General features: G+C 42.9%; 1 protein-coding gene across 1 annotated transcript in view; it reads left to right on the top strand.

Annotated features, from left to right (window-relative positions):
- The first annotated feature begins 5,494 nt into the window (after positions 1-5,494).
- ANXA4 (annexin A4) overlaps positions 5,495-14,848 on the top strand; it is a 73,155-nt gene continuing 63,801 nt past the window's right edge. The window contains exon 1 of the mRNA XM_065929003.1: positions 5,495-5,621. The gene's annotated coding sequence lies outside the window, so the exon portion shown is untranslated. The remainder of the gene's footprint in view (positions 5,622-14,848) is intronic.

Below are 14,848 nucleotides of genomic sequence, written 5' to 3'. Positions count from 1 at the left end.
CCAAAGTATTGGAGCTTCAACTTCAGCATTAGTCCTTCCAATGAATATTTAGGGCTGATTTCCTTTAGGATTGACTGGCTTGATCTCCTTGCAGTCAAGTATCCTAAGGGACTAAGTATCCTGTTTTTTATCTAGCAACCCTAAGACTGAGGTGTAAAATGCTACCTGGAAAAAAAAGAATGAAATCCTGCCATTTTTAACACGGATAGACCTAGGGAGTACTGTGTTACAGTGAAATAAGTCAGACAAAGAAAGATAAGTATGGTATGATTTCACTTATATTTGGAATCTAAAAAAGTAAAACAAATGAACAAACAGAAAATGGAAACAGAATTATAGAGAACAAAGAGGTGGTTACCAGAGGGAATGTGGCTGGGGAAAGGAAAGAAAGAGATGAGGGTGATTTAAAGGAACAAACTTCCAGTTGCAAAACAAATGAATCATGGGTATGAAAGTGTGGGGAATATAGTCAATATCTAAGTAATATCTTTGTATTGCAACATATCATAGCTAGGCTTATCATGGTGATCATTTTGATGTTTACAAAAAAATCACTGCATTGTGTAATAGGAACTAACATAGTGTTTGAGGTCAGTTATATTTCAAAAACAAACATACAAACTCACAGGAAAAACAATCAAATCTGTGGGTACCAGGGGTTGGGGGTGGGTGGTAGAAATAACTGGATGAAGGTAGTCAAAAGGTACTGCAGGCTTCCAGTTACAAGATAGATAAGTACTAGGGATGTAATCTACAATAAGAGAAATATAATTAACACTGATGTGTGTTACACATGAAAGTCATTGAGGGTAAATCCTAAGAATGCTCATCACACAAAGTGTTTTTTTCTATTTCTTTAATTTTGTATCTGTGTGAGATGATGGATCCTCATTAACTTATTGTGGTAATCATTTCACGATGGATGTGAGCCAAATCATTATGCTGTGCATCTTAAACTTATACAGTGTTGTATTTCAATTATACCTTAATAAAGCTAAAAGAAAAATAAAATTCAAAAAATTTAAATTGAAATAAAAAGCTCCCTGGAAGCTCTTTATGCCTGTATAAGGGGTGGGGCTCGACTACAGTGAATTTTCTAAAGGGTAGCTCCAGTTTTCATTAATTAACTGATGACAGTCTCTTAGGTCTTTACTCTTCCCCAGAGAAGAGTATTTCAAACTCTTCATCTTGGTTGCCAGTGTTGTAGGAGTCAAGTGAAGGAAGAATACTGAGCAGCTCAATATTCTTTATGTTAGGTTTCATGTATTGATAGATCTTCAATTTCAGTACCATTCCCCTATGCTTGTGTGGTAGATTAAAGGTGGCTGCAATTTTTTTGCTAGTCCTCCCATTCAGGGATGAAACCTAATTCCCCTTCTTTGAATCTGGGTTGGCCTTAGTGACTTCCATGAGCTAGAGAATGCAATAGACGTAACATTCAAGAGCTGCCCAGCCTAGGTAGTAAGAAGCCCAGTAACTTTTGCTTGGATTTCTTGGAGTCCTTTTTGGGTGCCTTGCCCTGAACCTCCATAGGAAATCTGACCATCCTGTTACTGCCATGTGGAGAGGGCATGTGTATGTGTTCTGATGGACAGTGCCAGCTATCAGGCTTCCAGTTCATCTTGTCATGGTGCCAGACGTGTAAGTGAATCCTTCAGACTGGCCCAACTGCCAGCTGAATACTACCAAATGAACCTTCTAAAAAGTCTTATCTGGTGTATATTTTAAACACACACACACATACATATATATATATACACACATACACATATACACACGCACACACACACATTTATATAAAAGTTCTTGGTACGTAACATAATGATTTGATATTTCTGTACATTTCAAAATGATCACCATGATAAGCCTAGCTGGCCTCTGTCACCATAAAAATATATTACATATTATTGATTGTATTCCCCACAATGTGACTTCCTTCATACCTGTGACTCACTTATTTTGTAACTGAAAATTTGTACCTCTTAACCTCCCTCATCCATTTCTCTCCTTCCCGCACCGCTTCCCCACTGCAACCAGCTGTTTGTTCTCTGTATCTATGGCTCTGTTTCTGTTTGGTTATTTTTGTTCATTTGTTTTGTCTTTTAGATTCCATATGTGAACTAAATCTTATATATGTATGCATGTGTGTGTACTCCATCATGTACAACTCTTTGTGACTCCATGGACTATAGCCTGCCAGGCTCCTCTGTCCATGGGATTTCCCAGGCAAGAATACTGGAGTGGGTTGCTGTTTTCTTCTCCATGGGATTTTCCTGACACCCAGGGATTGAACCCTCATCTCTTGTGTCTCCAGCATTGGCAGGTGGATTCTTTACCACTGCACCAATTGGAAAGCCTGTGTGTAATGTGTGTGTATATATATGTGTGTGTGTATATATATATATATATATATAATTTATTCATTTATCTCTTGATGGGTACTTGGGTTGCTTTCATATCTTGGCTATTATAAATAGTGCTGCAAGGAGCATAGAGGTGAATATATCTTTTCTAATTAGTGCTTTTGTTTCCTTCAGATAATTAGCCAGAGGTGGAACTGCTGGATCATACGATGGTTTTATTTTTAATTTTTTGAGGAATCTCCATGCTGTTTTCTATAATGGCTGCACCAATTTACATTCCCACCCACAGTGCAGAAGTTCCCTTTTCTCCACATCCTCACTGCTACTTGTTGTCTTTTTGATAATAACTATTCTGACTCATGTGAGGCCAAGTGATGTTTGTTGATGTCACACAAAACAGAGGAACTACCAAGGCCTGTTGAAATTCAGACCTACAAAATCACGAGATGTAAGAAAACGGCCATTGATTTTAGTTATCAAAATCTGTGTAGTTTATTGGTTAGCCTTAGATAGCCAGAACATCTTGACTATACCTTGTATGCCCCATTCCAGAGATCCTCTGCTTTATCCCCTCCAGAGAATATTTCCAATTTTCCACCCAAATGGGAGAGAGCGGTGACACCTGTGTAGTATTGGGAAGTATGCAGAGGAGATTCATTGCTTCCAGTACATTCTTAATGAAAAATCCTCTGTTTTTTGTCAGAATTACATACCTACTTTTAGAAGGACCTGGTGCAGCAATACCTGGGTTATCCTGGGTAAATCTATAATATCATGTTGCTTCTTGGCTTTCTCTACTAGTGTCTTAGGAGTCAGTTTTCTCGGGTCTGCTAAGTCAATTACTACCTGCAGTATCTGCTTTCCAGTTTCCTAAATTTAATTATTTTCCCTCTTTTGTTCTTGTGAGTTTTCTTAAATCTACTATTTAAAAAAATTTATTTAAGTTTGTCTGATTTACAATGTTGTGTTAATTTCTGTTGAACAGCAAAGTGATTCAGTTATGCATATTCTTTTTCATATTGTTTCCATTATAGCTTATTACAGACAGGATATTGAATACAGTCCCTTGTGCTATATAGTAGGATCTTGTTGTTTATCCATCTTATTTATATGTAATAGTTCACATCTCCTAATTCCAAACTCCCAATCTTTCCCTCTCCCACCCTATTTCCACTTGACAACTACAAGTCTATTCTCTAACTGTGAGGCTGTTTTCTGTTTTTTAGCTATGTTCATTCATGTCATATTTTAGATTTCACATATAAGTGATATTATATGATATCTGTCTTTCTCTTTCTGACTTCACTTAATATGATAATCTCTAGGTCCATTCATGTTGGTACAATTGGCCCTAGTTCATTCCTTTAAAAAAAAATCTACTATTGCTTGTGTCAGATTTCAAGAGGGAGCAATGCATTTGCTCATTCTATCTTTAATTAATTAGTTAATTTATTTGACTATGCTGGATCTTAGTTGCGACACTCCAGATCTTCACTGTGCCATGAGGGTTTTACTTGCAGTGGGAGATTAGGGGATGTGGGAAGGGGTAGGAGGAGTGGCATTGTGGTGGGCATGTGGGATCTAGAGGATCTAGCTCCTGCATTGGGAGTGTGGAGTCTTAGCCACTGGACCACCAGTGAAGTCCCCTGCTATTCTTAGTTTAAAGGCTTCTTTGAGTCTTTAATTTCAATGATTATACTAATTTTTAAATACTCATAAAAATTTTTTTAATTAAATAAAATAAAATACTTGTAGCTCAGGTGGCTTAGAAGCAAAGCCTGAGATATAGATTCTTGTGTAAGTGCTTTAGTGAGGGGATATTCTCAGGAAAACCTATGAGTCAAGCAGGATTGCACAGAGGAAGAAACAACACAGGAGTGGTTTCTGCAGAAATTTAGCCTCAGGCTAAGCCCATGCGAGTTCTGGAATAGGAAGGCTCTCAAAGATCAGTTCTTGGCCTTTTGTATCCTGTAAAGTTAGCAATGACTCTGGCTTCCCAACCCGGCATGAGGGTGGTTATGTGGAAGAAAAAGGCTGCTGTGAGTTGGGTACACCTGCCTAGTAAAGGTGACCTTGGCAGGGTGCATCTGCTCAATTTCTAACCTTTTATTTTTTACTTTTTAAGGAATAAGTAGTTTTTCTAATCCCTCTGAGAAAAATTAATTAACCTTTTTTCATTCTTTTTCCACTCTTTGTCTTGTTAACTTAGTTTCTTCCATGTTAGTTCATAAACTGAAGTTCAGAAGCTTCAGAGTATCAAGCAGAGAAAAGGGAGGCAGACTCCAAATCAGTCTGGTTACAAAACCCATGCCTTTAACCATATTGTCACCCTCTTTAGCTGCATCTTAAGGAAATAATTTATCGTTACCTCTACAGCTATCAGGGTGCTAACAGCCACTTTATCTGTTGGGTATAAAACACTCTCCAAAACTTCCTACCTTCTGTGAAATAAAGTCCGAATTTACTTATATACCCAATGCGTTCATTTCGCAAGCACTCACGCAGTACCTGCCATGAACCAGCATGGTACTGGGTGTGTGTGCAATGACCACGTACCCAGTCAGTGTCTTCAAGAGGCTCGAGTCCTGTAGGGGAGGCAGATACTAACATACAAGACTGTTTAAGAAGGGGTAGGAAGTTCTGCTTCAAAGCCGAACCTGGGAGCTACGGACCAGCAGCGAACCCAGGTAATTTATAGGTAAAGAGAGAAAGCTCTGGAATTGCTCCAAACTCCCATTCCCCAAGAAAGGGAACTCGGTTTTTCTCAAGGGAGAAGTGGAACGACTGGGAGTTTCGCGGGAATGTAAATGTGCCGTTCCACTTTCCACTTGGCCCTGAGAAAGTGCAGCGTCCCGGGGAGGAAGCTTTGACTCTGAGCGGCAATCCCGGCCGCGGTGGGCGCAGGGCGCGGGCAGGAGAGGCCCTGGGCGCGGGCCTCCGCGAGTGCAGGGGCGCCCGGGCACCCGCAACCCGAGAGTCCCACTGCTCCGACTCGCGGGAACCCGGGTGGGGCCGGCGATCTGGGATCCCGGGCGGGGACGAGGCCGGGGGCGTCATCCCCTCCTCCCCGGACTCCAGGTGCGCTTCGCCGCGGAGGACTTTCCGGTCTCGTGGGCAGAGGGACAACCAGGAACTTGGGCTCAGTCTCCACCCCGAAGCGGGGCGGGTCCGTCCGGGATAAGACCCGCTGCCCGGCCCTGCCTGGGTGTGATCTCCGTGGCAGCAGAGAACGGGCGCCGTCCCATCTCGGCTTCTGGGGTAAGGGGGCCCCCGGGCCGGGGTCCTGGGCTGCAGAAGGGGTGCGGCAACTCGGTAGGGCCTCGCGGGGGTGGCCGGTCGGGCGCCGCGCCCAGGCGGAGGTGCCGGCGGCGGCACAGGGTGGAGCCGGCCGGGACTCGCTCCGGGTGGGCGAGCTGGAGGCAGACACCGCCCGTATCCACCCGCCCCTCGCAGAAGGACCTCCATAGCAGTGTGTGGAGCCTAGAATGTCAGAGGTCCCTGCAGTTATTTATCGAGTTCATGTGCCAAGCGCTGTGCTGGATTTAGGCATTACAAAGAAAGGATTGAGTAATATTCCCTGGAACTGACTCTTAACACCCGCGTTTTGCTTTTTTAATTCTTTCTTTACTCCTTTAAAGAAACTTACTCCTTTCTCCTGGTCTCTTACTCTTTCTCTCCTTGTGGACCTAATGCTTTCAGTACAATGCCTGGCACATGGGAATCTGTTACTACTGTGAGATCCATGAACTGAGCCTGCGAATGGCCCAGTCTTACTCTGTGGTCGTGGCTTTGACCAGCTGGAGACTCTGAAACCAAAGAGGTTATTGCTTTTCAACAATCTGCCCAACTTTAAGTGCTTCCCAAATTGATGAAAGTCTTCTGTAAGCTGTTGGGAGCGTGTGAGACCTGAGTAACCCACAGCTTTCAGGAAAAGTGAGTATCTGCCTCTCTGCAGGTGACAGTGGGAAGAATGACTAGGATCCCCCACCCTACTCGCGTCTAAAGTGATGCATCCCATTGCCCATCAATGCTAGTACTCTCCACCTCCTCCTTATATTGCAAGTAACTCTGTTGATAGGGAAGCTCTAGCTCTTTAGTTGCCATGGAATTCTCAGATGACAGAGGTGGAAGAGCAAGCTACAGAGGAAGTGGGCAGGAATGAGGAAATGGGTAACCATAGCCGGCCAGGACCGGCTGACTTCCCAGGGTCCTTTCTGGTCAAGGCCAGGCCCCCTCCCTCAGCTTAGATCATATTTCTTTTGCTTTGGGGATACACACATGAGTGCAAACACAGATAGACATACACACAACTACTGGGTCAAAAGTGCTGTGAATTTCCTTCCTAGATATGCTTGCATTTGGTTAGGGATATTTTTTGTCTGAAAGCTTTTTAGAGAGTAACATGTGTAGCCAAGTCCAAGCAGGCCAGCCCTCAGTGTCTGAAGGGGATGCTGAAAGGGTGATGACTACCCGGTCATTTCAAACTGTAGTTGGTGGCCCATTTCTCTTCTTATATCTACCGCTCATCAGTTTTCCCAGTGCTTGCTCATCTGCTGGTAGACTAAACCTGCTATTCTCCAAGGGAGATGGAGGTGAGGGCAGGCACTCAAGTAACAGACGTTCTGCCAAAGAGTACCTGATGATTCAGAATAAAGGAGAGAGGGAATTTTCCTTGGTTGTCCAATTTTATCCAGATATTTGAGGATAAAAATGTTTTTTTTAATTAATTAATTAATTTAATTTTACTTTACAACATTGTATTGGTTTTGCCGTACATTGACTTGAATCCGCCATGGGTGTACATGCGTTCCCCATTTAAAAATGTTTTTTATACTAAAACAATTACAGGTATACTTTGTGGTAGGATTCAAATTTTAAATACTTTCTTTATATAAAAGAAGAAACTTCTAAAATTTTTGTTTGGACTTTGGGCTGTGGTTTGGCCCAAACATAAGCTGGGAGTTTGCTTTCACTACAATGAGGGCTACTTATAGAGGCGGTTTGGTAGATGCTGCAGTGTCTTCCCTGGAAGGACTTTGAATAGCATGCTAGTTGTAGCATGTGGGATCCTCACAACATGCGTGACCTTTTGTTGTGGTGCTTGGGCTCAGTAGTTGTGACGCACAGGTTTAGTTGCCCTGCAGCATGTGGGATCTTAATTCGCCGATCAGGCATCAAACCTGTGCCCCTGCATTGGAAGATGAATTCTTAACCATCAGGGAAGTCCCCTCATTTAATCCTTTTTTTTTCCAACCTGACGCAGGATTATTAAACTTGTTTTACAGAAGAGATCCCAAGGCTCCAAGTGGTGGTTCAAGGGTCAGACTCCTTGCAAAAAGATTTAAATCCAGCTGCTGGATACTGGCTTCCACAGTGGTAAAGAATTCACCTGCGAATACAGGAGACACGGGAGACTTGGGTTCGATCCCTGGGTCCGGAAGATCCCCTGGAGGAGGGAATGGCAACCCACTCTAGTATTCTTGCCTGAAAAATCCCATGGACAGAGGCATCTGGTGGGCTACCATCCATACGGTTGCAAAGAGTTGGGCACGACTGAGCATGCACGTGTGCGTGTGCACATGCACACACACAGTGGGTACTAAAGCCTGTTCCCTTCGGCTCCCTGCCTTACTGTGGCTCTGTCAGTGCTTGGTTCAGAGTGATTTGGCATTTGGATTTGCAGCTTCCTGGTTTATAAACTAATCTTGACCAAATGTTTTTCTTTTCCTTTTCATCTTTCTTCTGGTCAAGCTGATATGTAAACTATGGTGGGAAGAACTGGAGCTGGCAGTAGTGTGGGGATACAGGTTAACGGCCCTAGCTTCAGGAGGGACTTGGCTTGTGAATGAGGGAATCAGCTCACTGTTTGTGGCCCTGAGAGGAGCTGGGCAGGAGTGTTCTGGTTGAATTTAAGGAAATGACTTTTGAAACCCACAGGCTGGATGGGTTTGGAGTTGGCAGGAGCTCTGTCACCGGAGATATCTGGGCAGAAACTCCACAGCCCCTTTCTGATGGCGCTGGGAAGGGGAGAAGGTTAAACTAAGATGACTTCTAAAGCAGTTGTTTCCAAACTTTGCATGCATCCCCCTCGAAGCTTGCACAGCATACAGATTCTTGCCCCCAGAGTTCTGATGCAGTATGACAGGGTGGGACCCAGGAATCTGCCTGTTGTGTTGATTTTATTGGGAGCAACTTGTTCAGTTATGTTTGAACTGGACAGAGAGCTTTGCTGTGGGAACCTGAACCACCACCTTTGAAGAATTTGTCTTAAATGTTCAAGATGCTTGAGATCAGTCAAATGCCTAGACACTATGTTAAGAATTGCCCTGAAATTTGGCAGTGTTTCCCAAAATTTTAAAATCCATTGACTTGTGTTCCATGCATTTGAATACTAGGAATTTACCTGAAAGATATGGTTGGACATGCATGTGAAAGGGCCTTCAGTTGGTGGGCATAATGTCAGTGGCCCCCACCAAATGGATAAAGGTTCATTTATTTATTATACAATGTGACAGATGCTAGATATTCAAGGGTAAAATACCCAGACCCCATCCTTAGGGAGATAAACAAGCAAATCAACAATTAAAAACTCATAGGACTGCATGAGAAGTGACTCAATACACTGTGCACAACCTGCCATAGAACTGAGGAGGTGCACCTAACCCCATCATGGGTGATCAGAGAAGACTTCCTGGAGGGGGAATGATAGTAATCTTGGAGGTGGGAATCGGAGAAGAAGGGCTTGTGCACAGGCATGGAGGAGTGCCATTCAGCCAGAGCAGGGCTAGTCCAGAGGCTTTTTTTTGGCCACACTGCATAGCATTTATAATTGGAGTTCCCCTATCATGGATTGAACCTGCACCCTCTGCACTGGAAGCACAGAGTTCTAAGCACTGGATAGCCAGGGAGGTCCCCCAAATGACCCGTTTTTAAAAATGATTGTTCCATTCTTTGTCTCCACTCCCATCATATCCTTAAACCAGCCAAACTTAATGCATTTGACCCTTGATGCGTTTCCTGCCCAGTTGAAAAATCCACGTATCACTTTATACTTCCCACTTCCCCACCGCCTTATCCTTTGTTCTTGGATATCTTGGGATCTACATTTGCAGATTCAGCCAACTGTGGATAGTGTAGTGGTGCAGTGGCATTTAGTGAAAAAAAAAACTCAGGTATAAATTGTCCTGGGGAAGTTCAAACCTGTATTGCTCAAAGGTCAAATATTCTCTTTTCCAAATAAGTCTTACCAGTCATAATCAGAGCGGAAGCCTCATTTTTACTGTCTTCGCCTACAGACTCTTTGCTGTTAAAATCCTATCTGAACCTTAATCAGACTCTGACTCTCTTGGGTGGGGGAGTGAGGTGGGATTCCTTAGTCTGCAGTCTCTCCCTTCCTTGAAGTTCTCATATTAATAGCTGCCGGGTGCTGCTTTGTCACTGGGTTGGCTATGTACTAGTTTTGTTTCTCTTACAGGCTTACATGCTCCTTGAGAGCAAAATCATCTTCATCTTTGTTTCTTTCACAATGCCTAGTACCTGATAGGAGCAAAATAAAATTTTTTTACATTTATTTATTTGTTATTTTTGACTGTGCTGGGTCTTCGTTGCTGTGTGGGCGTTTCTCTAGTTGCAAAGAGTGGGGCTACTCTCTAGTTGTGAAGCATGGGCGTCTCATTGTGGTGGCTTCTCTTGTTGCCGAGATGGGCTCTAGGGCCTGCGGGCTTCAGTAGTTGAGGCATGTGGACTCAGTAGTTCGGTCTCAGGCTCTAGAGCACAAGTTTAGTAGCTGTGGTGCATGGGCTTCATTGTTCCTCAGCACGTGGGGTCTTCCCAGATCTGGGATCGAATCCGGGTCTCCTGCATTGGCAGGAGTATTCTTTACCACTGAGCCATCAAGGAAGCCCTGCAATGAATGTTTAAGTAAAGACGATGAGTGCCTGCACACACAGCAAGTGGCAGTTTTGAAACAGGGGGTCTCATGCAGAGACCACCTATTTGAGAGTCAGGGCTCAGAGCTGGGTGTGAGAATAACCAGGACTGCATATTGAACCTTGATTGAGTAAGGTCTCTGAGCCCCACCCAAAATGTACTGACTCAAGCTCTAGAGTCTGACATCCCCCAGATCTGTATTTCTAAACACTCCCCAGGAGATTTTTGTGCCCACTAAAGTTTAAGAGCTTTTCCCAAGATACCATGCCAGGTGCCTTACCCTCTGTACTAATTAGGATCCTTTTGAAGCCATAGCTCCGGACACTGAGTCATGCCTTCTGTGCTTAGCTGCTCAGTCATGTCTGACTCTTTTCGACCCCATGACCTGCAGCCCGCCAGGCTCCTCTGTTCGTGGGATTCTCCAGGCAAGAATACTGGAGTGGGTTGCCATGCCCTCCTCCATTGAATCTTCCCAACCCAGGGATCAAACCCAGATCTCCTGCATTGCAGGCGGATTCTTTCCTGTCTGAGCCACCAGGGAAGCCCAAGAATACTGGAGTGGGTAGCCTAACCTTTCTCCAGGGAAACTTCCCAAGCCAAGAATTGAACCAGGGTCTCCTGCATTAAAGGTGGATTCTTTACCAGCTGAGCTACCAGGGAAGCCCAGGTCGTGCCTTCATCCAAGGCCAAAAGAAAGGGGGAAGTTGGCAGGCTGACTCAGTCATTTTTAGCATGGGGAACTCTCTTTCTCCAGGCCTCTAGACAGGCTTGCCTTTACTTCTCATCCTCCACGGTGCGTCACGTGGCTACTCGTAGACTGCTGTCGCAGTTGGAATGGGCTTGCCTTGGTCCAGTCATTCCTTCTTCCTAGGAGAGTCCCACCTTCCTGGTCTACCAAACTCAGGCCCTCAACTCATGAAGGCTCTCTCAGTGAGGAAGGAGGGTGTAATAGAGATTGATACTATTGCTAATCCTGGCAGAAATCTTGCACAATAGTCTGCCTCAGCTTGATGCCAGAATAAACTGGCTCCCACAGGTGGGGTTAGATCTTAAAGCAAGGACCGGAGCTCTGCCCTTGTTGTGGATTCGTAGCCTGCTGTCTCCTGGACTGAATGCGTGCCTTACAGCCTAGGCCAACACTCAAACGTGGGAGAAGACTGGAATCTGGGGTTTCACGGATCTTGTAAATTAACAGATCAGGCCTGCCAGGAGTAAGGTGTGCTTGCACTGGATGGTTTTGAGAACTCTGCTGCTGCTACTGCTGCTGCTGCTAAGTCGCTTCAGTCGTGTCCGACTCTGTGCGACCCCATAGACGGCAGCCCACTAGGCTCCCCTGTCCCTGAGATTCTCCAGGCAAGAATACTGGAGTGGGTTGCCATTTCCTTCTCCAATGCATGAAAGTGAAAGGTGAAAGTGAAGTCGCTCGGTCATGTCTGACTGTTAGCGACCCCATGGACTGAAGTCTGCCAGGCTCCTTTGTCCATGGGATTTTCCAGACAAAAGAGTACTGGAGTGGGGTGCCATTGCCTTCTCCATTGAGAACGCTACTATTCAAATAATCTTTGGCAGACACATATCCTGAGTCATATTTATTCATGCATGTGTATAACATATTAAAAGATGTTAATGTTATGACTCCCCCTTCTATTAATAAAATTTTGCTTGTTTTTTCCCCATTACCTTATTCTTTTTAAGATTTTTTTAATATGGACCATTTTTTAAAGTCTTTATTGACTTTTGTTAACATTATTACTTTTGTTCTTGGTTTTTTGGCCCAGAGGCATTTGGGCTCTGAGCTTCCCCACCAGGGATGCAACACATACCCACTGCATTGGAAGGCAAAGTCTTAACCTCTGGACCACGAGGGAGTCCCCATCAACTTACTGTTGGTGAAGGATCATGAATAAGAACCTATACTTATGCCCATGGGATGGTTTGGGAACCTTTTAGGCATCTGTAGTTGGAATCCAGAATCATTACTTTAGAGCAGTGGTTCTCAAATCTGAGAATGCATCAGAATCATGTGGGGGAGCCTCTTAACTCCACTTCCCGAGTTTTGGATTCTGTATGTCTGAGGCTGGGCCTATGAATTTACACTTGTAACAAATTCCCAGTTGATGGTGATGTTCCTGGTCATGGAACCACACTTTCACAACCACTTAGTTGTATGAACTTCTTTTAGGTTGAAATACTGGTCTGGATATAGTCAAAATATAAACATAGGGGAATTTTAATCATGCACATGGGATCTTCTACCTTTTTCAGATTCTTTTGTGCTCCCTATTAAAGCTGCCTGTGACCTCCTCACTGGGGCCATGCTTTGGGTGGACTTGATTCCCTGGGTTTTCTGTATGTTGGTGAATCTGAGGAAGGTTGATACCTCAGAGGAGAGAAGATGGTGCGACACCCACACACTCTCCTTCCATGCTGAGCATTCATGGTAGCCTTAAATATTGGTCTTAAAACCCTGCTTTTACCTTAAGAAAGAGTGAATTTCTGATAAGCACTGAAACATAGTTGACTTTGAGAACATTATGCCAAGTGAAATAATCCAGACACAAAAGAACAAATATATCATTCCACCTATATAAGGTAAAATTCAAATTCATAGAGACAGAAAACAGAATGATGGTTTGCAGAGTCTAGGGTAAGGAAGAAATGGTGAGTTATTATTTAATGAGTAGAAAGTTTCTATGTGGGATGATGGAGAAGTTCTGGGAATGGATAGTGGTCATGGTTGTACAACATTGTGAATGTAATCAATGCCACTGAATTTTAAAATGAAATAAGATAAATAGAATAAAACATAGGAAATAGAAATAAAGCAAATATTCTAGCAATGGGGAAGAGATACTCTTAACTATTAAAAACTATTAAAATGGTAAGTTTTGTCATTTTTTTTAACCCAGTTTTTTGAAAAAAAAATCCTGCTTCTGTTACTGTTCTCCAGTGGTGTCTTGGGGCATTCTCATACCAACCCATCAGAGTACATGCTCAGTCATTCAGTCATGTCCAACTCTGCAACTCCATGGACTGTAGCCCACCAGGCTCCTCTGTCCATGGGATTTTCCAGGCAAGAATACTAGAGTGGGTTGCCATTTCCTCCTCCTGGGGATCTTCCCAACCCAGGGGTCAGACCCACATCTCCTGCGTGTCATACATTGGCGGATGGATTCTTTACCACTGAGCCACGTGGGAAATTCATCAGAAATGACTGTTAAATGTTCAGGGTTTTTTCAAACTAATTGTTAAATATAGCCATTTTTAAAAATTAAATGAATTTAGGATTAAATGAATTATATTAAGGTAGAAATATTTATCAGTAAATTATATTGAAAACACCCCATCACTTTCTAATTATTTTACCACTTTTTACTGTTACATATGTTCTTGAAGTTCTTTACGTTTCTTGTGTCTGTGTGGTGGAAATACTGTATAATGGCATACCCTTGTCTACTGATTACCAACTCTAAGTTCAGTGACACCACATAAGTAACTTGAAATGGATCATGTTGAAAATATTTACACCAAAGAAATGGCTACAAATCAGGGTTTTCTTTCCTTGGAGAGCCAGCTATTAAGTTTATCAGCACACCCCTTGTCTTATCATGGCTCACGAGTGGGGCAGGGTTGGAGTAAGCTTGCAGGAATAAAGCACCAGCTACTTAGGATCTTCCAGCCAAATTTTCTTAAACTGAATTCTAGCTCTTTCCAAATAGCCTTGTCATTGGGTGTCTTCCCCGGGCCCAAAACAGAAGATGTTGTGGCTAAGTTTAGTGGGTGGGAAGCAAGATGAGTCATATAGTAAGAGAGTTGCTTTAACCTCCTAGGCAAGAGTTTCCTCAACTGGAATATGGAAGACGTGGGAGAAAAACTGGCAGAAATAAAATAAAGTGATTATTCTAGCAGTGGGAATGAGTACTTAAAAACAAATTTTTTTTATTATGAACTTTTCCCAACATACACCCAAAGTGGCAGAATAGTAAAAGGAGACCTAATGTACCTATTCATCATCCAGCTTAACGGTTATCAACATTTCATCAAAAAAGAGACTTTTGTAACCACTGAGGTAATAAGAAGAGGGGGGAAAAGATGGATAGATATGATTTAAAAATTTTCTCCCAAAGTTTGACTCTACTAAAAGGAAAATATGAAATTGGAAAAAGACAATAATAAATTCTGGGTATAAAAGATTAAGTTTTATAATATGTGCATAATTCCTAGAAATGTGCTAGCAAAGCATCAGGATCCCTAAAATGGGCAAAAATGCAAGCAGATAATTCACAAAAAAGTGCATAAGTAGAAAAAGAGACGATTCGGTGTTATTCAAAGAAGTTAAACCTATGATAAGGCTCAGTCTTACACCTAAACATTAAATAATAAATAAGTATAGCAACTGAACGTGTTTTGACTGGCTGAGAATTGGATATCCTTGTAAATTTGGAGGACAACAGGAAATATTCATAATTATCCAGGTATTGGTATCACAAGGAATAGGTCTAAAGAAGAACAAAATCTACAAAGCTAATTATGAAGATTGTAGTCATATCATAAAA

This window comes from Muntiacus reevesi, chromosome 3 (genome assembly GCF_963930625.1).
Source record: "Muntiacus reevesi chromosome 3, mMunRee1.1, whole genome shotgun sequence".
NCBI lineage: Eukaryota > Metazoa > Chordata > Mammalia > Artiodactyla > Cervidae > Muntiacus > Muntiacus reevesi.
Note: the sequence above shows the minus strand (reverse complement) of the source record. Positions and strands in the feature narration are given on the sequence as shown.